This window comes from Muscardinus avellanarius, assembly GCF_963383645.1.
Source record: "Muscardinus avellanarius genome assembly, chromosome: 19".
Taxonomy (NCBI): Eukaryota; Metazoa; Chordata; class Mammalia; order Rodentia; family Gliridae; genus Muscardinus; species Muscardinus avellanarius.
The window spans coordinates 7,211,221-7,237,527 of NC_137805.1; positions in this window are offsets into that span (position 1 = coordinate 7,211,221).

The window sequence follows — 26,307 nt, forward strand, 5'->3', positions numbered from 1 at the left end:
AAGTTCTTTATATTCTAAAATTAACACACAGCAGCCCCTTTCCTCTGGATGACTCGAGTGAAAGTAATACTGTTTTCTTGAACTGGGATGCCAGTGAATAGAACAACTTTGTGTAGTTCCTTTTAGTTTAGCTCAGCATCAAGATGCTACAAGTAGATGTGAAGGTTATTTGTGGTGTTTTGCTATTTAATTAGATGCTTCTGGCTATTCCTTGACCTCAACTCTAATAAAAATATTTGTTTACCTAGGAGCACATTTTTATTTCTTAAAAAACACATTAACGGTATAGATGATGGATACACGGCTGACGTATAGATAGTTGAGTGGCTTTGGGAAGGTTTTCTAATATCTGAAACTCATTCTCACTGGTCTATAAAATGAAAAGGTAATAACACAGATCTTATGAAGGAGAAACAAAATAAAAGTGTTTTGTAGTATGCCCTGGGAATGTAACTTATTGTTCTAGACTGTTGTTTATCCTCATGTGTTTGCCTGAGGGAGTTACCCACCCAAGAAGCTCTTCATCTTCTTCAATGTGCATCCAAGTGGGTGCCTGACTGGACCTGAATCATTTTTTGTACATGAATCATTTGCTGAGATGTACCATCTTGAAGAACTGGCTCAGAAACCACAGAGACCACACCAAGTGGCAGCAACCTGTGTGTGCATTGGCCACCATCCTAAGCCTGTAATTATTAGCTCTTGCGCTGCATGGAAGAAACCACCGAGATAAGTACCTGGCATTATTTTATGTGTACAAAGTCCAGTTGTGTATATTTTTTCACTCGTTTTCAGTAGGGCAATATATGTTCTGTTCTTAAGCCTGGATAAGTATTTGGAACAAATCTCCCAATCAGAAAATGATGATAATAAAGGAAGGGAGGAAAAGGAGAGAAAGAGAGGGGATAGAGAGAGAATTTTTTGAGAGAAGAAGGATTGAGAAAGAAAGATAGTAATCCAAATATAAATCATGAACAAGCACACAAAGTATATATTGGAAGCTTGAATAAAATACATATAATATTTTAGGAAAGAGAGCAATATTGATGTAGCCAATATTCACTCTAGGAATATAAGCTTCAAGGGCATTCTACATCTGAGCCACACTCCAACTCTTTTCTTTTTATTTGGAAACAATTTCATGAAGATGCTGAGGGCCTCGCTAAGTTGCTGAGGCTGACCATATACTTGGGATCTTTCTGTCTCGGCCTCGAGAAAGCTTTTTAATTAAAGAGCCAAACAGAAATATGTCTTAGTTTTTAATGATCAGAGATTTAGTTGAGATCCAAACAGAAAAATTAAGTATGTTCTCCTTTATCATGCACTGAAATAATCTTTTGCATCATTATTTTTCCTTCTATGCTGAGGTGTTTTTTTTTTTTTAAGAAATAGTCAGCTTTCTCTATTCTCCTGGGTCCAAAGTCAGTATCCTCACAGTAATATTTTTCTAACCAGCCCTAGAGTTATGGTAAATAATGCTAAACACGTCATTCATTTTCAATGAATAATCATTAAGATAAGTGTTCTTCATTTACTATCAAAAGCGTTGATACCCCCCCCCACATAACCTCCCACAGAAACAGTGGTTAAAAAAATGTTTCCCACTTGGCATGCTTACAGACTTCTGTCATGTAGCTGAGAGCAAACCAGTGGCACCCATTCCAGCCTCTTAAGTTAAGAACATTCATTTAATGCCTTCCAAAATAATAATGGGCATTTTATGCAATAAGTTATTATGGTCCTTGAAGCCTGCATGGTCTGTTGGGTTAATAAGAAGGATATTTTCAAAACAAAAGCAACTAGATTTCTTTTAGTAAGAATGTTTATTCATTGGTTTATATCTAATACATCCTTAATTATAAATGTAAACCTATGGTGCCAAGTTGATCGGTCATTAACTCAAAGTAACTATTTAAATAAGTCAAGTCAAGTTTCTCAATGCAAAGCACCTAGAATTAAAATGCCTGGTGGAAATATATTGAGAGAAAAAAAAAAAAAACAGCTTTAGCTTTTAAAACTTGGTTGGCTTCAATTCCCAAGTTTCTAAAACTACTTTATTTACAGGCAAGTGACTAACTGGACAACTAGAATCAGCAGCAGACATTAGCTGACATAAAATGATACCCAAACTCAACCTCAAATATTGCCTTTGATAAATTATCACATCTCGTATTTCTCAGGCAGTTCATTTAACACTTGGATGCTTGCCAAGTTCTCTGGACTTTACCTAGTACTTTTGTGTGGCTTTTTGCCATGACTTGCATTCCGTAACACACAATTCAAATTCCACTTTTCTGGCTTCTGCTCTCTGGTAACCACTGCCCACTTGTGCTGACTCATATTCAACATTTCATCCACAAGGGCTAATGTTACTTTCTTACCTTCTTAAAAGGAACCCAATTATTCATCATCTTATATGTGAATATTTGCTCATTAGAACATTGCCCTAACTTCTAAAATTATTTTGTCCATTTCATTCCTCATCTCATTTGCCAAGAAAAGTCCCTCCGCATTCTTGCACACCGCACCCTTTGCCCCTCCCATGCACAACTTCTTATTCATGCATTGGAAGACTTTCCATTTTTGGTGAAAGAAAATTCAAGTATGAAATATTACACTAAACCTGTATCCTATTGCTTTAAAGGATGAATTTCATACTCCAGGCTGACGATTCCATTAACTTTTAGCCGTTCATGGATAGTAATGAAAACTGAAGTCCACGGTGCAACCCAAGTCTCCAATCTCATCTCTAGACCCAAATATCTCCCCACCCTACATCACCTGAGTGCTCCGGCGGCACCTCAACCAACCCAGTCATCTGACACCAGTCCTCATGTCCTCAGCAAACTTGTCTCACTTGCTGTTTCCTCTTGCTCAGTGAGTGGCACCACCACCTACTAGTTATGTCACACGAAAACAGGGTAGGCTCACCCATGGCTTCTGATTTTCCATCAACAATGATTCCCAGTTTCTCTCCCTCTACTCTATCCCTCCTTCTACAGCTCCCCAACCCCAATGCAAGTCTTCATCACCCCCCCCAGTTCCCCTGACTCGACTCTCTCTTCAGTTTTGCTGATTTTCAGTAATTTTATCTACAACTGCCTGGCGAATTTTTAATTAGAAAGCCTTTGTTTATTACTTCCCATATGTATTTATGTCTTTCTATATGTCTTCTTGATGCCATCAAAAAACCAACTTCAGGATGACCAAAAGCCTCAAAGAAACTAGCTCTTCCCTGTTTCCCACTCTGATCCATCGGCAGCTCCCTGCCCATCCAGTCCTTCACGGCCTCTATTCTGACCCCAACCATCTTTAAACCTGCACCCTGTTCTCACAAACCTTCCCTGTCACACAAGGTATTTGCCCTTAGATGTCCATCCCTGCTATCCCTCCCTTTTAGATATCTTGCCTGGCATGGCCCCAGTAACAAGATACAGAACTTTCAAAGCTTCTTCTAGGTACCCTCCAGCATTTTCATTCATCCTTTGTAATCAAAATTGTATGATGTAAATTGTTTCACTTCATAGAATTATGTATCCACACGCCTCTCCTCACATGGCCCCACAAAATCAAACTATAAATACTCACAGGTCACCTGGAGGTGTTATCTTAACCCCCTTTCCGCTGCTATAACAGAATGTTTGGGATTTGGTAATTTATAAATATCAGAAGCTTTTTTGGCTCAGAGGCAGGGAGGTCCAAGGGCATGGGGCTGGCCTCCAGTGAGGATCTTCATGCTGTGACATGCATGGCAGCAAGATGAGGAACACAGAGGAAATACAAGAGTGGGCAGAACCCACTTTTATAACAACTCTACTCTTATATTGGACCTGTTCCACCTATAAGGACATCCATCCATCCATGAGGGTAGAGCCCTCAGGACCTAATCACCTTTTACACATGTTTTGTGTGGTAGTGGTACTGGGGATTGAACCAAGGGACGTTCTACCTCCAAGCTATACCCTCAGCCCTATTTTTTATTTTTATTTTAAAACAATATCTCACCAGGTCGATGAGAGTCTCACTACTTGCTAGAGCTATCCTCAAACCTACAATCCTCCTGTTTCAGCCTTCCACGTATTTAGAATTATGGGATTACAGGCATATACCACACGCCTGGATAGATACCTTTTAAGCCCCTTCTTCTTAATAGTGCTGCTTTTGGAATTACGTTTCCAAAGCATTAACAGTTTTCAATGCATTAACTATAGGAAACACATTCAAACCTTAGCAGATACTGACTACCGACCACCTACATGAAACATAACACTTAGCTTGGTAAGTTCATGTGGTAGCTGCCCAGTAAATACTTAGTACAAGAAAATGAATGAGTTGGTTACTTTTTGATGACATACTTTTTTTTTTATTTTTGTCTTTTTATCTTTTTATTCCCACAAGGCAGGTGTAATGGCCAGTTTGCATTAGGGGTAAGTCTGTCTCTCTTTTTTTCTTTCTTTTTTTGGTGGTACTGGGATTCCTGGAAGCCCTTCTACCTCCGGCCTACACTCCCAGACCTATTTTATACTTTTTATTTGGAAACAGGGTCTCAAGATAGCACAGCTGGCTTGAACCTGTGTGATCCCCCTGTCTCCACCTCCCAAGTGTGGGGATTATAAGCCTGTGCCACCACACCCGGCAAGGGTAAGTCTCTATTTTATACGGCCAATTCTTCAAAAGAGCAGCATAAAATGTGAAAACACTGATAGACTCAGATAACATATAAATGTATAATCATCACTTTGTGGACATTAAATTAAGACCTTTGAACATGGTGTTAAGTTTTATAGTCATAACACACTTCAAAATGTGGGACATTGGATCAGCTCTAAGATAGAAGACATAGATAGGTAGGACCTGCACAGCATTGTTTGAAGGGCTATGTCAACATTCCTGCCTGAAGGCAAGTATCTAAGTGCCAGTTGTCTTCTGCTCCCCTCCAGATCCTCACTCTTCCCTGCCCCACTCAATAAGATGTCTAGCCCCTTGTCCATGGGCGGGTCCACCGATGGGAGCCCAAGGAGGAAATAAGAGTTCCCCTGGGGAAACTCTCCCATGGAGGGGCAAGGGAAAAAGTATTCAGTGTCCCGCTCCTTCCCTTGAGGTCACCTCAGGGAGGTTCTTTCTGTAGGCTGAAGGCTGCTGCCCAACTCAAGGTAGTCTCCTCCTTCAAGCAAAAGGGCAGTAGTTACCATGAAGAGTCTCTAACCCCAGGATACTTCATGAGACCTGGGGGTTATGGCTCCCTCCCCAGTGTTGTAAATAAGCCATCTTCAAACTCTCACTCATTTGTGCTTGCCTTATGCTTTCCACTGGGCTCGGCGACATCTGCATAGTGTTTAGATTATTCCTTATTTCATTAATAAAATATGCCTCATTGGAATTATGTTTCTAGATTAAAGGAAGAAGGAGAAATGTGAGAGGGGATGCATGTGCACTCATTAGGGTCTTTTTGTCTTATTAATAGTTGTATTATATTTTCTAGGAAAAGTGGGACTATTTACAACAAAATAGCAACTACAGAGGGACATGGAAACTGAGGATGGAAGAGTGAGATGAGACAAATGTGAAGTATTTTGTATGTGTATGTGTGAGTGTGTGTAGACTTTAGGCTGATCATTTACTACTCTTCACTCAGTTGGCTCCACTGTCTACACTCAATGGGTTTTCCCATCCAAATTCTATGGCAGGCACTGCCATGCCTGTGCCCCTGGTGTTCTGCACGCTCAAGAGAGACAATTCCTGCCTTCGGGTCAGGATGGTGGTCTTTCAGACACCACAGACTAAGTGTGAACTTCTTCCTGGGTCTGATTCTCGGGGATAATGTGGTCTGATCCCAGGGCTTGATTGGAAGCTCTGTGTGGCAAAGGTCTCAGGTTGTGGATAGCTTTGCATTTGGGGCAGAATGCCTTTGGGCTGGCTCTCAAGAAAACTTGGCCAAATAAATTATGATCTAATAGTTTAATTATTTAAAGTTTCGCTCCTTTTTTAATCTATGAAAATTGCCTCCATCCTTACTTGAGGAAGAAGGAAAGAAGAAAAGGAGAACAGTTAGGAGAAAGAAAGTGTGCTTAAGAGGAACATTTTAGATGGGCGTGGTGGCACACACGCCTGTAATCTCAGTACTTGGGAGGCTGAGATAGGAAGATTGCAGGTTTGAAGCCCGTTTTAGCAACTTAGCAAGACCTTGTTTCCAAATAAATAAATTAAATAGGGCTGAAGGTGTAGCTCAAAGGTAGAATGTCCCTGAATTCAAACTCCAGTACCATCAAATAAAAAATAAATTAATTTTAAAAACTGAAGTACCTAACTTATTTATTTGGTTCTGAGGATTGAACCCCAGGATAGTTCTGCCTCTTAGCTGCATTTCCTTTTTTTTTCCAGGATCTCTCTATGTTGCTGAGGCTGGCATCAGGTCTGCCATCCTCCTGTCTCTGCCTTCCAAGTACAGGATTATAGGCGTGTGCCACTGTGCCTAAGAGGAACATTGTAAAACTGAATTCTGAACCTATTCCTGCTTTTTTATGTGATGTTTCTTATGTGATGTTAGTCAAATGTACTTAAATTCTTCCGTTGTAAAAAGAGTAATAACTCCCTTTATAGGCTTCTTGTGAGTATTAACTGTTCATCTCTTTCTTTTCATTCCAAGCATTCTTCCAACTCTAAATTCAAAATGACTTTTTTTAAAGGTTAATTATTTCTCATTGTTCCTTCCATACTAGACTCTGCTTATTTAGGAACTTGAGATTGTATTTGTTCCACCCCACCTTGATATCTGATCATCTATACAAAACAAAGCATTACACAGTTGTGTAAAACTGCATAAAGTCTGTCTAAAGTCTTCTGGTACAAAACTTTATAGGCCAAAAAGCTGTATCTTTGATTTAATTACACTTTTTTGACAAGTAACACTGTGGAAATAAATATTTTCGTTCCTATTAGCTGGGCCATTACAGTTACCCCAAAAGCAAGTTTTCTTCTGAGCCCCCACACAGCACATGCGAGAGACTTTGACCTCTCTGCAGTCATTTGGTGTTAAAATGCCCTTTGAAGATACTACAGCCAGAGTAAAAATGGCATCTGTTTTTGTGAGTTGGACTGTGGTTGGCAGAGCTCTTGACACAAACCACCAACTCATTTCACACAATTGATGCCCGTCCCTCCATCTGCAGCAACATTTTTTAGATATAGGCAAGATTTGAATCAGTGCCTCCTAGCAACAGATTGCAAAGTGCAGCCTTCATAGCCTCTGCGTTCCATTCGCACTAGAAAAGGGCCTATGTGCTGGAGAAAGATTCACAGGTACTGTCTATTTGAGTTGGCACTACTGTTTTCCCAGCCAACGCTAGCCAATTCAGTCCACCCCAAGCCACAAGTCTGAGTGTTTCACATAGGAGGAAGCAACAAATATCCCAGAGATGGTAAAAGGGAACACAGACAGACCTGTTAACTCAAAAATCTTCCATTGTTTTCAGGCCTGGAATATACTGGCTCTGAAACCATCTCAGAAATGAATATTTTAGAATATTGCTTCTTTGTTCAAAGGAGTATAACAGATATTGTTTTTAATGTCTAGAAGTTCTTAAAAGCATGAGATCACTGTACATCTGTACATATCTAAGCAGGTTTAAATCATTTTATTTGTAATATGTAAAAATCAAATCCTGCCAGAATTAAAAGAAGAAATGGTCATTTTTATATTTGACAGTGTGAAACCCTAGAGAAGTCTACCAGTTTAGGAAATACAAGAACTCAATCTTAAAAAGCATGATGAGACTCTTATTATTAGATATCTTATGCTTACTTATTAAAATCAATAAAGCATTTCTTTTTTTTTTCTTTTTGAGTGTGTGTGTGTGTTTGAGTATGTATGTGTGGTACTGGGGACTGAACCCAGAGATGCTCTACCTTTAAGCTATACTCCAAGGCCTATTTTATTTTATTTTATTTTTTGTAAACAGTGTCTCTCTAAGTTGCTGAGGGCTTAAGTTGCTGAGCTTGACCTCGAACCTGTGATCCTCATCTCAGACTCCCTGTACTGGGACTACAGGTATGGGCCACTATGCCCAACTTAATTTTTTTTTAACACATCTGACAGTAGTCTATACCTAAGAGCATTAAAAAAAAAAAAAAAAACAGTGATTTGAGTGTTCCTTTGGTGAACCTTCAGATTGTCTTCAATTTGGATTTAGTTTTACATTATATCAACAATCACAGATTTCCAAAAATTTTTTTAATCTTTTTTTTAAAAACTCTTATCAAAAACTTACAAAATGAAGTTGGGTATGGTAGCATACACATGCTTGTAGTCCCAGCATTTGGGAGGCTGAGACAGGAGGATCATGGTTCGCGGACAGCCTCAGCTACTTAGTGAGGCTCTTTGCAACTCAGTGAGAACTTGTTTCAAAAAAAAAAAAAAATAGGGCTAAGGGTGTAGCTTGGGGGTAGAATGCCCCTGGGTTCCATCCTTAGTAACACACACACACACACACACACACACACACACACACACACACACAATTCAACCTTACAAAGTTAATTCAGATTTTGATCTGTTTTATTTTGATCTGTTACGATATCTTCTCAGTAACCATAAATACATTAAGACAAACCATGGTTCTTAATTTCATAATTATCCCAAATTTTTCTGAAAAAATGTAATAAGAGAAAAATCTTACATTTATTCACTCCTACTTTGAGTAAAAATTAGAAAATGAAAAAGATGACCAAAACCAAAAGGAAATTAAAGAAAACTTACTTCAAAAGTATTTTCTGCTAATCCATTCTGCTGAGCCCGTTTTCTCTTTGTCTTTAAAGGCATTATCAATTCTCTACCATCCACAGCCTTTCTAACCCCAAACCTGGTATTTTGGCCTCATAATTTAAATTCCAAATGAACCATGAATGGCTACCACCCATAGGATATTCAATTAATAACATTTTTACAAAATGTTCCATGGGTTAGAGAAATAAAAACAGGCTTGATTTGATCTCTTGGCCTACAACAAGCCTGTCAACTTTATTCATATTATTATTATTATTATTATTATTATTATTATTATTATTATTGTGGTGGTGGTGGTGGTACTCCTGGAAGCCCTTCTACCTCTGGGCTACACTCCCAGACCTACTTTATATTTTTTTATTTGGAAACAGGGTCTCTTAAGCCAGCGAGGCTAGCTCTGAACCAGCGAGATCCTCCTGTCTCCACCTCCCACATGCGGGGATTACAAGCGTGCGCCACCATGCCCGGCAACTTTATTCATTTTAATACATTTGGATCATTGACTGATTTTATGATATTGTTCTATACAGTGTTATTAGTTACATAATGAAGTGCTTGACTTGGGACTCCTCATTAGACTAATACAACTATGTTGGTTTAAGATTCGGTTAGGAAAATGTCAGCAGATATTAATTTATTTAATTTTAAATTTACATATCAGACACACAAGGCATTTGCAGGGTTAAATTGTCTCCCTGCACATGGAATTCATGATCTTCTGGGTTCACAAATCAAGTGCACCCCTTGCACCATGTGAAATCGGCCAAGGGCACACAATGTGTTATAGACAGCAAGGCTCGCTCCTTCAGTGGGTACAAAGAAGGTAATTCAATCTTAAACTTCTACGGCTGTCCTAAGTGTTTATGACATCACCAAGACGTACCAACTGAATTGTAGCTTTGTCCTCTTCTGCTAACATGCGCTATGAGAGATGGACTGTCAACGTCTAAGAAGTCATTTTAACCCCTCCTTTACAAAAACTGCTGCTTATAAAAGTTCCCTGATTTGTCAGGATAGTCGAACAAAATGACTTCTAGTCTCCTAATAACTCTGCCAGTGGAAGAAAGGACAGCGCTTACTGTTAATTCTCAGAATTCACATACAATCGTGCTTTTCATTTCCAGACCCTTACAAGCTCATGAACATTTTAAGAACACCTCTATTTGCTCAACCCTGAAGGCCCAGCTCAAATCTCACTTCCTGGGTGAACACAATGAAGACATAAGAGGAAAAATGTGGGTTTGGATGAGAGAAAAATGGTTCAAAGGCTGCTTCTACCACCTACGAACCACCTAATGGCCCCTGCCCCTAGCTTCTGCCACTGAGTGGGAGCTAAAGGCTTTGGATGGGCTGGCTATGTCTATTGTTCTTGGGTTGATCTTTGATCATTTAAACAAGTCAATAAAAGCTATTGCCATTTATCTTTGGGGGATGGGCACAACGCAGTCCTAACTTTGAGGGGTGGGTGGAATCCAAACTGATTAGCTTATGACTCTCTTCCAGCTACAGTGATTGATTTGGAAGTGGACATGTGACCTCAGTTTGTTCTGCTTAGTGAATTTCAAGTCCTTCCTAGACTGTTTCCTTCTTCTAAGGGTTGTGTACAGTCCAAGTTTTGGACCTGCTTCAGACTACCAGATAAGCCACCAAAACACAAAGGAGAAATAAGAAGAGAGGCTGAACTCAAAGGGTCTCAGAACAAATAAAGAGAATGCTTTACCAAACTCTAACTGAAGCTGGATATATCTTACCTCTTCTCAATTGCATGATCTAAGCACTGAAGTTATCTGAGACAGCTAATGAGTTTTCTGATGCTGGCAATCAAATTATCCAAACTGATTCACTTGTCTCATAATATTCAGTGGTAGTGTCTAAGACGCCACAAATTAACTACCTTGTAAAGTATGTTTGTAGATTAAATGAAAGGGTACATATAAGATATATGGCACATGGTGCTTCATTTTCTAGCAGTGGCTCAAGAGAAATACTCACTTTCCAAATCACTTGTTTGTACTTTACATATTTATCAGTATGCATAGCACTTTGAATTTTGTGGTTTATATTTTAGAGATTCTTGTTTTAGGGTAGGGGTGGTTTTCAATAATCTGTTTGAGAACCAAAAGAGAGTTATAGACTCTACCAGGAAAAAATGCAAATATGCCCATATGCATTGATGAAGAAACCAGCTGCCATTACACACAGGGAATATGTCCCATAATTAGAAGACGAATAGACCTCACAAAATGATGAAACTCTCATTTGGTATCCATCTCAAATAAATACTATGCCCTGTTAAGCAGATCATCAGCCCCTTCTTACATGGCTCTAAAATCTAACCTAATGTTATAGTCTTTTCTTTCCTGCTCTTTCATACATGTTTTCTGCTATCTAAGTAACCCAGGTCCCCTCCTGTGAGTCACAAATTGTTTATGAAAAATCTTAGTTGATGATGATATATATTCTTAAAAATCCTTGGGTTCTGTTATGTTAAGGTGTCAAAGTAGTTCATACTCTCCGATTTCAGGTACTTCCTTCTTGCATCCCATCATTAGTAAACCCCTAACTCTTAGATTAACTGTCCTCAGAGGAGGTTAAGAAAACCTAGATTAATTTTATATCAGCTGTATCAGTTGGGCTTTGCCACCTTATGAACGACCCACAATTTAGTGACTTAAAACAATGATTATCTATTCATCTCAGGGCTCTATTGATCAGCAACCTTAGCTAAGCCCAGCTGGTTGATTCTTTTTGGTTTCAGCTGGGGTCCCACCGGTGCCCATGTCAGCTGTTGGATCAATCAAGGGTTGTTAATCTAGAATGGCCTCAGCTGGGACTCACTTCTATTCCATGTGGTCTTTCATCCTCCAGGAATCTGACTGGAGCTAGTTATCATAATGCCAGTGGAGCTCCGACAGAGAACACAGAATGCACAAGGTCTCTCGGGCCTGGTCTGAGGAGGGCACACTGTCACTCTGCCACATGTTATTGATTGAATCATGGCCCAGTATCTGGTCAGAGTCAAATACTAGAGAATAAACACCACATCCCACCTCCATCTCCCCACAGTAATGGAGATTGAACTCATGGCCTCACACAGGCTAAGCAAGCACTCTACTATTCAGCTACATCCCAAAGCCTTTTTTTTTTAATTTTGAGAAAGTATCTTGCCAAGTTTCCCAGGCTAGCTTTGAACTTGCGATCCTCCTGTCTCAGTCTCCCATCAAGTTGGGAGAAGCATCAGAGTCACACAGCAAAGGAATACGAAATAAGGAGGGGAATAATTGTGGCCATTTTTGCAATTAACCTACACATCCTCTTTCCCTTTCCATGCTATCAATCCTCTTTTACTCTGTCACATTTTTTGTAAGAGCAATTACCTGGGGCATTACCACCATACTCCCTGTGGAGTACACCAGATCCCCCACAGGATGAGGTGATGGTAACTTTAACTGGCATGTTCACTTATAACAAATCTGACCAGCCAGAATATCTACTCATTCATGTGGAAACGGTGCCACAGCCATTGTACACGGTTAGGTTAATTGGTTACAAAACAGCATTTATCTCAGTCATTTCACAGCCCTGGTTGTACAATGAAATCAATCGCAGTGCTTTAAAAACAGCAGACGCCCACCCGGGACAATTGAATCAGAATATCTGAGGTTGTGAGTTTGTATAGTTTTAAAAAAAACTTCCCATATGAATTTACTGCACAGCTACACCTGAAACTGTTTCATCTAAATATCAATCTATGTGCCCACATTATAAAGCAGCAGTTCTTAAAACTAAGCATGCATCCCTATCATCCCAAAGACTCATTAAATACAGACTCTGGCCATCAAAACCTGAATATGTGATGCACCTGGTCAGTCTAGTGTGGAACCCAGGTGAGAATGAAGATGCTAGCTCAGGAACTACACTTTGAGACCACAGTTTAAAAAAAAATGGTCCACTTCCATTTTTTTAAATGTACCATCTTGAAGATGCCTTTGTTCACAATAATGCTAGTAGGTCATAAGTTCCTATTTTATAGGAGTATAGCAATTCAAGGAAATGAAAGGAATTCGCCTAACAATGTTTGGGTACCCCAGCTTGCGATTCTGATTAAACCCTTGTGGGTTGGGATCCAGGTTGCCTGGAAAAAAAATAAAGGTTTCTCTAGGTGATTCAATTGTGCTGCCAGGTTGAAAACTACTGGTCTAGTGGTTTTCAAAGTGTGGTCCCAGGACTGGCATCATCACTATCACTTGATTGCATGTTGAAGATGCTACTTTTCAGGATCTACTCCAGACCTACTGAATCAGAAACTCTGGGGGTGGTGTCCATCAGTCTGTTTTAACAAGCCTTCTAGGTGATTTTCCCAATGCTAGAGTTTGAGATCTCTTTACTAACATATTCTAATAATAAAAAGAAGAAAGAAGTGCCAAGTCAGTGATAGAGGTTTCAAGCACCACAGATGCTCTGTGAAAGTCATGAGTTAAGGAGTTCACTGGACAGAAGCCACAGAGAAGGGGTGAAATCTGAGTGAGTAGAGAGAAGATAGACCTTCAAATCTAGCAAATAATTATTTATATACATATATGTGTGGCCGCACATGGGTTAGAACCCACACGTGATCCTGGGATCAAGAGGCTTCATGTCGTTTATGCAACAAAGTAAAGGATCATAAGTTCACAATGGATCAAAACCTGTTCCAGAATTTCAAAAATGTTCAAAAGTGATGAAAGGTTGCCTAATGGGACTTTGCAAATCCTCGGCCAAGGCCACAGATGACCTTCAGATCCCCAGTTACGTCCAGAGAGTTGGAAATAAAAGGATCATTGGTGGACAGATGCATTCTTCTGCCATGGGACAAAAGAGGAAGGATTGGCTCATGTGAGAACACGATCCTACCTTTTCTCAAAGAAAATAGATAACGCCAGGGGCACGATTTCCTTTCCGCATTCAACAAGCCTTATTGAGTGCTTCCCATGGACAGGAGATCATGTTAGTCACTGGGAATACATCTGTGAACAAAGCAGAATTCTTGCCCTGGAGGAACTAGTCTAGTCAGGTAGGAAGAGTCAAAGGCAGCTACAAAACACACATTACTTTAAGGTGTTTCATCATATTTAGGAAACCACACATTTGCTAGCAGTACCTTTAACAGAAGGGTTCTGTTCAGGTTCTGATGCCTAAACCCAGACCCCTCTTCCCTTCTGAGATTTTCTTCAGATACAGTGAACAATGGCTAAAATGGGGAAAGTAGCACAAGCATTTAGTCAGTGCTATTTAATGCACAGCTCTCCAGTGGGCAATAGATTGGAATACATGGATTCTTGGCTGCTCCGTTTCCTTGAATCCAGTAAATGAAGATTTTTGCAAAGGAAGCACCAAGACCAAAGACCAGCTGTAGGATAGCCCCACTACCAAGGGCAGAATGCTGGAAAGTAAAACATCACCAGAGTAACCTAGACCACCTTTCTTAAGTCAGCGTCTTCGGGCCATACTTCTACATGGAGAAGAACACAGAGGAAGTAAGTAGGGTTGGTCAGCTCCACAGAGTAAGACTGCCTAAATCACTCACCCAGAAAAACAGGGGTAGAGTATAGGACTAGACTATGAATGCCTGCCTTTTAAAGTACAGCGACGCCACCAATCAATAATTTGTGTATAAGTCAGGTGTGGTAGTGTATACTTGTCATCCCAGTACTTGGACAGGAGGATAGAAGTTCACAGTCAGCCTCAGCTACTCAGTGAGGCCCTCCACAACTTAGTGATATTCTGTTTCAAAATAAAGAATAAAAAATAGGGCTGGGTGTATAGCTCGAATATAGAATGCTCCTGAGCTCCATCTCTAGTATTGCACAAAAAAGACAATTGTGTATGGAAACTCACTCCTCCACCTCTTCTTCCCTTAGAAAGGTGAATCTTACACCAGGAATGAAGGCAGTGACCTTGTTGATATTTTAAACTACTTAGCCTATGATATAAAGCTGTACCAATCCATAGGTAGGTTATTAACCCAGAGCTCTTATCAAGAACTGTAAAACATGTCCATTATTTAATTACTTCGTTGTTGACTTGAATGCAGCCAAACTCTTGGCTTTAGTCATTATTTTTATATATTGATGACTTACAAATGTTCATTTCCAGCTCGTGTTTCTTCCCTGAACTCCAAATTGAGATAACAAATTGCCTCTTCAGTTATTTTTCCCCTCTCTTGTTCCATACACCCACATGGTTTCCTCATTCTCTATAATATGTCCCAGCCCAAATGTTATCTCATTAGAAAAAGCCTGTTCTGCCGGGCGTGGTGGCGCACGCTTGTAATCCCTGCGCTTGGGAGGCAGAGACAGGAGGATCGCGCAGGTTCGAAGCCAGCCGTGGGCACTGTCTTAGGAGACCCTGTTTCCAAATAAAAAAAAAAAAGAAAGAAAGAAAAAGCCTGTTCTAACCATGGTACCTATAATATCTATCCCCTCGATCCTTAATTCCTTATACTTACTTAGTTTTTTTTTATTATGTTCATCTGTCATCATATGACAGATTACAGATTACATTTGATTTTTACTTATTTATGAAGTGCTTTGCCCCATCAGAATACAGATACCATAACAAGGTAGCTCTGTCTACTTCGTTCTTATATTTCCCAATGCCTTAAACATAAGCTGACATATATTTTATACTTAACAAATACTTGCTAAGTGATTCATTGGTTGATCCATTCACTTCATTATAAATCGGCTCAGTGGCATCTGAGTATGAGTCTTGGACTAGAGCAAGTGACAGAACAATTGAGAGTCCTTCAGTGATGTGGCTTTTGCAGATTTTGAGCTCAGCCTGCCATTTTCTCTATTCTTCTCTACATATTCACCTCTTTTGTGTGTCCCCAGTCAGGTCATCTAAGAATGGTACACATGTTGCCTACCTCCCCAATGAGACATGTGGCCTGGGAAATTACTGCCCTGCTGCTTCCAGATGTGAGATTCAAACTCTTCCACATGTGTGAGACAGCGTGCATGAAAAAATATTAGATTATCTGGGACATTTTTATGGTCAGTGGGAAAACCATAACATACTAGTTATATTTATAACCACCAGTGGAATACAGGTTGAATTATCATCATAATTATAAGGAGTAAATGTTTATTTCTATTTAAAGCAAATTGAATAAAATGTGTCAAAACAACACTGCCAAAGACAGCTAACAAACTTGAATAATGTGGATTTAAATGGTTTACTGAAGGAAAATATTGTGGTCCATGTGGCAGCTTAGTTAATGCTCATTTCAATGTCTTATTGGAATAGCTGAAAGCATTTTTTACCTATCTTATCAAAATTCTTCATCAAAATTCTTAGTATTCAACTCTATTTTGACAATTCAAGCTTCTACTTAAATAGGAAGATTATTAGCAAACCATTGGAAATAAGCATCTAAATTCAAGGATCATCCGTGAGAATAAACCTAAGAATAAACAAAAATAGTGTATTCAGCGCACTTGATTTTTGCAAAACCTTCTTGGTGCAAGTTCTGTTGGCCTCCACGTGGTGACTCCAAGTCTTGCTTCTAAGACTGTACCCTTCATGCACTTCTGTCATTTTCTCAGTCTTTCATGCATAAGGAATGAGTTCCAATGACACTAATCTCTGTAGGAAAGAAAAAATAATCCTAAAGGCCTTCATTAGTTCCCCTTCTTTTTAGACTGTCAACTCCAATCACCTCTCCCCTTCATCATTGCCTGTCAGAATGGTAAGTGATAACAAGTTTGATTTTCACCAAATATATTGAAATCTCACTTTGACATTTTAGTTGCAAGGGTCTGGGCAAAGGCCAAAGTTCTGTCAACTAATGCTTGTGTCAAATCATGAAGTCTCATCAACAGTAAGACATACATATTCTTTTTTTCTGATACGAAGATACTCAATTTTCTCATCTGAAGTTTCTTTAAGCAGAGTGATATGCAGGGAAAATCATATTTTATCTGAGTCCCAGATCTAAGTTTCATAAGATCTTTCTTCCATCATTCATGTATACAATTCCAAAACCTAAAATGAGCTATATCAGAAATTTTGTGGGATTGTTTTTTGGATTTTTTTTTTTTGCGGTAACAGAGTATATTGTTTTTCTCTAAAGTAATAGCTGCTTTTCAATATATTATCTATTAGAGCCTTGAATTTATAAACTATAAGAAGATTATAAAATTCCTAATAATATAATCAGAAACTTAGGAGAACAAATATTTTGTATCTCCAAGTAATGACACAACAAGCAATATTTATTGAGCACCTACCGTAGGGAAAGTTCTGGGAAAAGGAGTAGCAGGTGTCAGATACCACAGAGAATAATAAAGTGTAAAGATACTTTTCTTTTATATCATGCACCTCATACTGCAATAAACAAAGATGGTTAAAAAACAGAGGTAAGGTATTATTTGAGCATAAGGAAAAATACTACATGGAAAAGTGTCTTCCTTATTCGTACCACAGAGATTCAGAAATGCCAGGTGATTGGTTAGACCTTGAGCTCAGATCTGTCATTCTCATTCATGACCCCAGCATCCCTGTGTGGTGCAGAGCTAAATGATTCTAATGTCCCTGTCAATCCCAGATTTGTAGGTTCCTAATGAGAGAGATGACCATGAAGTCATAAGACCCTGAAAACAGAATGAGGTACCCCTTCCCCTCTCTGTCCTTCAAGGAGGAAAATGTAAAGAGAGTCACTAGCACGAGAGTTGAAGCCATCCAAAATGAACCCACATTTATACCAAATCATTACTTCCCCCTCCAGGTCCCCATTAGGGCTGCATCCCACAAACATGCACACAGTCAGGCAGCCTCAAACCTTCTACAGTGTAAGACATCCTCTCTCTTCCCTCACTCTATGCCTCCTTTCTTCCCTCCTTCCTTCCCTCTTTCCTTCCTTCCTTCCTTCCTTCCTCCCTCCCTTCCTTCTTTCCTTCCTTCCTTTCTTCCCTTTTTCTTCATTCTTCCCTCCTCCTGTCCTTTCCTTTTAACCTATTTTGTAATCAAACATGATAGAGGCTGTTTCAAATAACATACTCTCTCGAGCTGCTATCTTGAGAGACACACTATATTTTTCAATGACTATAAAACCTAGTTCTCAACTGGCTCCCTTTGTATCTTGATTGTCACAAACTTTTGATGTTCTCTCTTATCAGAAGAACAGCTCCACCTTTTCCTGGGTCAGTCAAGCTTATTGAGGTCATCCAACTTCAAAGTGCCTCTCTGTGGCTCACAGGGTGAAGTGCTCCTGGGTGAGTCTTGGGGACGCCCCTGGGAAGGAGAATAATACTCTTCTGTAAGGGGATCCAGACCAATGACAATGCTGCACTCTTTTTGTCGTGAATGTCAATAGTGATGTGGGCATTGCCGGGGGCCTGATAACGTCTGTAAAAGGCATCAGTGTTCTCCAAGATGCTTCTCCGGTATCCTGTTGCAAGATCTAAAGGGTCTCTCACTGAATGAACTTGCCCAGTTTGTCATAGGTGATGCCAGAAATGCTAATCAGTTTTAGATATATCCCCTGGATAGCAGTGGAAATTTTCTGTTTCAAATCCCTCCCATCGGACGTTAGTTGCAGGCGTGTCAGTCTTTTTCACACAACTTTCCCTTCCCTTCCCTTTGCCTGGTTGAGACACAGCATGTAACTTTCTGCTGTTGCTTGTCTCATGTACTAATACCAATTTGCACTTGCAGATAAAGCAGGTATAGCCGTTCTGTGCAGATGTTTTGAGCAATAATCGTGTTTCTCTTGGATCTGGCCAACAGGCATCTTCAAAGTGATTTAAGAACCTTACTTCTCTGATGCTCCCACAAACTGGAAAAGTCTACATATACAAGGCATGAAAGAGAGGACAGAGAAGAGCCGAATGGAAACAGGTTAAATCGTTAAAGGGAGCATGAGCACAGCAGAGTCAGGAAGTCAGAAAGGTGCAGCCTCTGAGCAGAGTCAGGCATGTTGGGCAACCTGCAGACATAAAGCTGTGACAGTGTTATATATTGCGGCCAAATGGTCTTTCATACATCTTCTCAAAGTTAGAGACCAAGGGAATCTACTTTTTCATCTCTCAAAGATGCACTCTTTGACAGAAAGGCCAAGATATTTCCTTCTATTCATAAAACCAAACCTTAATTTGTAGTTAGTTATCATCTGCCTGCTTCCATGCTTGTCACCAAACCCAGGAAAGGTCTAATGTGTCCCTATCAAGTACGTTCAAAGCCCAAATCCCTCACTTAATAGCTGTGAACTCAGGCAAGTCAGATAACCTCTCTATGCCTTAGTTCCTCATCTGTAACACAGGAATAATGACATCGACCCCATCCATGGACTGAGTGATAAACATGATGAGCTGGGGAAGCACGCAGCACTATGCCTGGCACACAGTATATGTGCATAGCTATCACTTGCTATGATTATTCCTCAGGGAAGGACAGGTACAGCCAAAGCCTAGAAAAGAAAAATCATCTTAGGCAGTATGAATGCATGGAGCTGCTTGCCTTGGTCCAAAGCACTTTGGTCTGTCTTTTCCACAGGCCAAACTTGGTCATGTAGGAGGCTCCATCTGAGTTAGAGGACACCTACAAGAGGGCTCGAGGGCAGCAGATATTTTCATTGGCAGGCTGCTAACTAGCCAAAACCTCTGAAGAGTCATAACACCCACTTGGCAAAGTAGATTATGTCTGCTTTATTGAAAACATCTTAGGAGTATAATAAAATACTTTTTGTTCCATAGTTTAGAACATGTGATCCATTGGTAAGGAGACTGTCAGAGGGAGATTAGTGAGCTCCACGGGCATTCATGTAACAGCACTGGCTGCTGAAAGACAGCTCTCCAGCAAGTAGCCATTCCAGAACAATAAAACACTTTGAACTGGAACAAAGTAGATGCTTCCCAAAATGTCCTAGATCCTGGCAAGGCTCATTTCCCACTGCTTGGTACCAGAAATGTTTTCCAAAGTCACCCACACACTGAAAGGATTTAACCAAGAAGGGTGGAAATTCTCAGATCTGCCAACGTGAAAGCAAGCTCAAACACTACACTTGTAAGAAATCATGGGAAGCCTGACAGGTTCCCGGGATTACTGAGAGTTTGTGATGCTGGGATGCAGGGCTACGACCTTCTGAACCAAGAAAGGAAGTAGAATGCCAGAAAGAAGTGCTCTCTTCTCCTGCCAGCGACATGACCCATGGTAGAGTGGCATGGTCCAAGAAATGCCTGTTTGAAAGTGGTGGAGGAAATAATACATGTGGCTTAATTGAGTGGAATTTATCACTGGCCTAGAAATCAGCACCCCAGGCAGCCAAGAAAACAAGTTTTAAAATAAGCAAACCAACTAAATAGGAATATCAGCTGGCCAGAATTCAGAATCATGTTGGGTTTTTCATGTGCTCATAGGGAAGAATCATTGAAAATATCTTGTATGATCAATATATTTGCAGCATTAAGTTGGCACATTAGAGTGATGATATAAAGTCGAAGGAAAGACAGCATTTGCACACTTAATGGATCATCTTACCACAGAAATACATGCATAGAGGGGAGTAAAACAGACAAGTGGCTGCAAGTGGGGTTCAAGTCTATCAGGACCTACAAGCATGCATTCACATATACACATCCATGCAAAATTACTCAACCAAAGGTGTATTCAAAGGAAGAAAAATTAGAGAGGGTGGCATCATGCCACACAAGTAAAGGGACCATTTAGAAATTTCAATTTGAATCTCAGATGATATAGATTTAAAGGCTGAATGGAGGAAGGTTACCATTATATCATTACTGCCAAATGCATCCTTCTTGAACACAAAGCTTTCTTGGGAATGAGATTCTCTATCATTTTGGTAGTTTCTTAAGGTGGAAGATTTCCCATGCACTCCAGCTTCTCTGTTCCTTACAGACACTGTCATGTTGCCTTGCCATATCTACCTTCCCTTCTTCCACCGTCACCTCTTCTACCATCACCACCTCCATCCCCATCTCCACTCTCTCCCCACCTCTGTCTCCACCTTCATCTCCACCACCTCGTCACCACATCTGCCTCTGATTTACAAGCAGTAGCTCTGACATCTTCTCCATTACTACCACCTCCAATTCCATTTCCACCATAAGTTCCATCACCATCATCTCCACCTCCAGCCTAACACCACCACTAACATGCCGTCACCTCTCCACCTCCACTTCTACAAACTCTACCACTGTTGTCATCTGTGCTACCTTGGCCAGCTACACAATGTCCACCACTTTCATTTCTATTGCCACCATCCCAGTTACTCCATCACAACCTCAGTCACCTTCAGTAACACCTCCACTTCTAGTACCAGTATCACTCCCTCTACCAATACTCCCTCTCCCACCTTTATCTCTACACCCCTCGCTGCTGGAACCAAGTTTTCCATCACCACTACCACTAATTCTCCTGTCTACTATGACCACAACCACCTTCACTCCCCCATCACCTACACCACCCACATCACTGCAGCTACCCCACAAATGGATCAATAAACCAGGAGCTACACCAACTATTTTTTTAACTATTGCTTTTATTTTATTCTCCCAAAATCTCTAGGAAGTGGGTACTCTTATTTCCAATTTTATAGATAAAAGAGAAAATGTACTGCTTGCTCCTAATCACACACACTGAAAAAAAAAAAAGAAGAAGAAATCAAGCCACATTTCTACTCCAGGTGTGGCTAATCCCATTCTTTTATGTTTTACAGAATTGTGAACTATTCTTTCAGAAAAAAAGAACCTAATTATAGAGTAAGTATACCTTCTCCACATGCCTGTAAAGGCACAATGAATGCAGTAAGTGGTGAGATCAGAGATCTAAGTATGTGGCCCCTTCTGAGCTCAGTACTGACTCAACCTATGCCTAGTGAGAATTTATCAATATATGTTGGCCCTGGAAGTGAACAAATCTACTGCCCAGTAGTTTAGAGCTATCAACTCTCAGGATTGGTAATAGTTAAAATTAGGTCTCACTTCTTTAAACCAAAACTTGTTAATGTAATTAAACTAGTGGTCATTCTACAGTGGAAAGCATATGTCAGTATTTGAAACAAAACATAAAAATGCATATGTTGGCCGGGCGTGGTGGCGCACGCTTGTAATCCCCACGCTTGGGAGGCAGAGACAGGAGGATCGCACAGGTTCGAAGCCAGCCGCGCGCGCTGGCTTAGGAGACCCTGTTTCCAAATAAAAATGTAAAAATAGGTCTGGGAGTGTAGACTGGAGGTAGATGGGCTTCTAGGAACCCCAGTACCACAAAAAAAATGTATATGTTGGTGCTGGGAGTGGTGGCACACGCTTATACTCCCCATGCTTGGGAGGTGGAAACGGGAGGATCGCACAGGTTCGAAGCCAGCCTTGCTGGCTTAAGAGACACTGTTTTCAAATAAAAAAGTATAAAATATGTCTGGGAGTGTAACCTGGTGGTAGAAGGGTTTCTAGGAACCCCAGTACCACCAAAAAAATGTATATGTTGGCTATTAAACTAGATTTTTAAGTTCATATACTGGATAATAAAAACAAATATCTAATTTCCTCAGAATTTTGTTGTCTTAAATAATATTACTTAAAACCTCTATACTTTAAAAACTAGAAGAAAGAGAGGCATTCTTCTAATATTGAACAAACTTAAGAGATTAAAAAACAACTGACATCCTATATCTTTATTTATGTGATTATGGTCTGAGGATAGCTTTCAAATGATAAACCGTCCCCACAGTCTATTCTAAATCCAAGGCAGAGTCACTACATGAAATAACAGACAGAATCTGAACTTTGGAATTAAGTAAAACTGATTTCTTATCACAGCTTTGCTACTTATTAGCTCTGCTTACTCTGGGAAGTTGATTTAATCCATAACTTCCCAACTGGTAGGCTGAGGGCCATGACGTCACAATCAATCACAAGTGTTCCAAGATATTGACAACTTTGACTTCAGGCTCCTGGGACCCGTAGCTTCAGTTTAATGCTACTTTTCTTCAGGAAAACTAGTATCCTATTTTATGTGCACAGTGACCTAGAAAATCCTGAGGCACTGATAACCTCAGACATTGCCAGCCCTTCTCTGTGAGATGGGATAAGATGACCCAACTTAGAGGACTATTGTTAGTATTTACGAGATAACATAGGAAAACTGCATAGACAGGAGCCCTCACACAACTGAGTGTGAAAGGCATGTTTCGGTATTAGCCTCTGTTCCTACTTGAATAGTATCATAATGTCTTATATTTCAATCAGCTCATCAAGAAATAGAAGGGGCTGACGCTAGGTACTGAAGATAATAATTTACACTGTATATATTTTGGCTATTGGCTGGAGATCATCAGGTGGGCACCACAGTGTTGTACTTTATAGTACAACTTGGCTGGGGGATAAAGACATGTTCTTTCCATAGCATCTATATTCCCGTGCTTAGAAACCCTAACCAATATGCAAATGACTCCAAAATTTACATATTTATGATTGATTTCAATATTGAGCTTCAGACAACAATTTCACATTTCTTTTTGGTTATAAGACATGAAAGACCCATTAGCATCTCAACTCTTCTACCCACCAACAATCTCAGCCAAGCCTACTTTCTTGATTTCCCTCATCCTAACTAATTGCATCATCCTTCCACTGGTTGATAGGGACACAACTCATGTCCTTATCCTTCACCATACCAAACACCTCCTTGTGCCAATTCCTAATTCCTGAATTTCTCCTTTTGCAACATTTACAACATTTACACCCACACTGCCCCAATTAAGTCTTATGTTATTTTTCCCTGGCCAGTTATATGAGCCTTCTCAATGATCAACATGCCTCAAATCTCATTTAATCAAAATTAATCTTAAAGTCTCAAATCTCACTTGATCCCAATTAATTTACTTTATTTGGAATTACATAGTTTGTAATGAATGAATCATCCTAAAACGTAAAACTAATTTTGCATTTTGTTTGAGCACAATTCTTCACCCATTCTTATACCAATGTACTTTAAAATGTGATTTTGCAGGCCATTTAAAGGGAGAGTCTTTTTCTCCATCCTTTGAATATTCATCCTCATTTTGGCAAAAGGCAAAAAGTGGCATCTGTGAGTTTTGGGGTCTGGGCTTCAAGAGGCCTTGCTCACTTACAGTGTTTTTTAAAATCTTGAATATAAAATAAATAACCCACACTTCTCTGCTTGAAAATAAGAGAACACACAGATTAGAAATAAGCTCCAATAGCCAAGCGAATGCCATCCTAGACCACCCTACTCCTACAGAACCAAGCAGGTGATCAGAAATAGTTGAGAAAACCCAGCCCAAAGCAGATCACCCAGCCAAACTCTTCCCAAACTGTTGACCTTTAGAAGTAGAGGCTAAATAATTATTGTTAAGTCACTAGTTTGTTTTGAGTTGTTTTTAATCAGCAAAAAATTGATACATTTATTCCTTTTGGCCATGAGCTTGTGACATCCCCAATTTACTGAGAAAGCAGACTAAATCATTCTGATATTCAAGTATCCCACCCCTCGTTGAAAGTTCCCATCCCAAGTATCCCACCCCTTATCCCAAGTTCTCACTGACCCATTCCTTTTTTCATGCAACCTCTATCACTATTATACTAATTGCCTATCACTTTTCCCATCAACTTCTCAATTTTTACATATTTGTTACTCTATATTATTATTAATTTGTATTTTTCTTCCATTGATTTACATCTAACATTGCTTCATAAGCTTATATTTTTCTATGCGACCATAACCTTAAAGGTAATAATTTTTTTTTATTTTTCTGGTGGTACTGGGGATGGAACCCTTCTATCTCCGGGCTACACTCCCAGACCTATTTTATATTTTATTTGGAAACAGGGTCTCTTAAGCCAGCGCAGCTGGCTTCGAACCTGTGCAATCCTCCTCTCTCCACGTCCCAAGCACGGGAATTACAAGCGTGCGCCATCACGCCCAGCTAAAGGCTAATAAATTTTTGAAAGTATTAAATAATAAATCCATAACAAAATAAAATAAAAGATAAACATTAAAACAAAAAGATGTCCACCCAGTATATTCACTAAATATGACCATCATTTATATTCTCCAGACTCTTTTTTAATGTCTGCGGCTCCCCATTTAAATTTAGTGCCAAATTTAGTGCTTCAGGTAGGGTCAAAGATTTGAGAACCTTGAAATAAAAGTCAAGGAATTTGATTCCTGTGGGAAGTCTGCATCATGGCCATGACAGAGTAAACACTAGGGGAGACTGAAACAAAGAGAAAAGGGAAGTAGAGACGAGTTTAGGAAATAGACTAAAGTGAGAGGTAAATGAGGAAAAAAAGGTAAAAAGGAGCCGACTAGAACTGAACTGAGAGAAAAGGAACTGAGTTGTGATAATTTTTAAAAAGGGTCAGGGGAGGGAATCATGTATGAAAGACATCAAAGGTTATTCTAGATACTGTTGAGTTAAAGGTGAAATAAACACCAAGGATCCCAAAATCATTCTGAAATTTGATTTGCAACATAAAAAATGAGCAAAGTGAAAAAAAAAAAACAGCAGATTTGATATAAACATCGAAGGGTAGAGGAAGCAAGCAGAGTTACAATTGCTGAGTTTCGATTTAGATGTAACGTTTGTGCCAGGATTTAATTCTAGTATTTGACACACAAGTGGTTGAAGGAAATTGTTTTTGAGAAGCACTGACCTAGCAACTCCAAAGAAAGAAATACAGCGAGGATGGAAATACAGCGAAAGAAATACACGCCAAAGAAATACACGCCAAAGAAATACACGCCAAAGGATCCTAGCTTGATTTGTGAGGTATGATTTGCATTTCTTCTTCATCACCACAAACTCTGAAAAACAAGTTTTATGAATTCATTTTATTATTATCTCCAATTCATCTTAGACTTATAAGCAAGAAACATTTATGAGTTTACATGATAATTGTAAACATTTATGAGTGATAATTGTTAGTATAAGCCACTGAGAATCTGAGTTCTTTGTTACACGGTACTACTGCAGCAAAATCTGACTAATCTACTTTTGTGAAGGTAAGAACAGTTGTTTAACTACATGCATAAGAAAAAGGAGAGAGTCATAGTTTATTCTGAAACTTAACAAAATGAATGACTGTGAATGGAGTGTCACCAACATTATGTATGCAAACATGTCTTTCTTTTCATTAATTTCCTATGTAGAGTTTTCTTTTAAATTTCTGTGCAGTTTTCATAGTAAATAATGCCACAGTTACTTTTAAAAAGAGTCTGAACATTTCATGGGTCATCCTTGCTCAGAATATAATGGAGACCATGGATTCTTCCGTGTTTGTTTAAAGGAACAATAATTTCATAAGTCATCTTCCAAAAAAATTCCTAATCTGAGAAGGGAGGTGAAAAGGAGATGAGAGGGAAGAATTCTGTTAATATTCTGCCTACTAGATATTGGAAGTTCCTTTGCCTTTCTCTGTGTCACCTGTCTAGCACTTCGATTGAGATCAGGGAAGGGTGAGTTCCCTGCATTATGAACAGGGCTATAAAAAGTGCCTTCATTT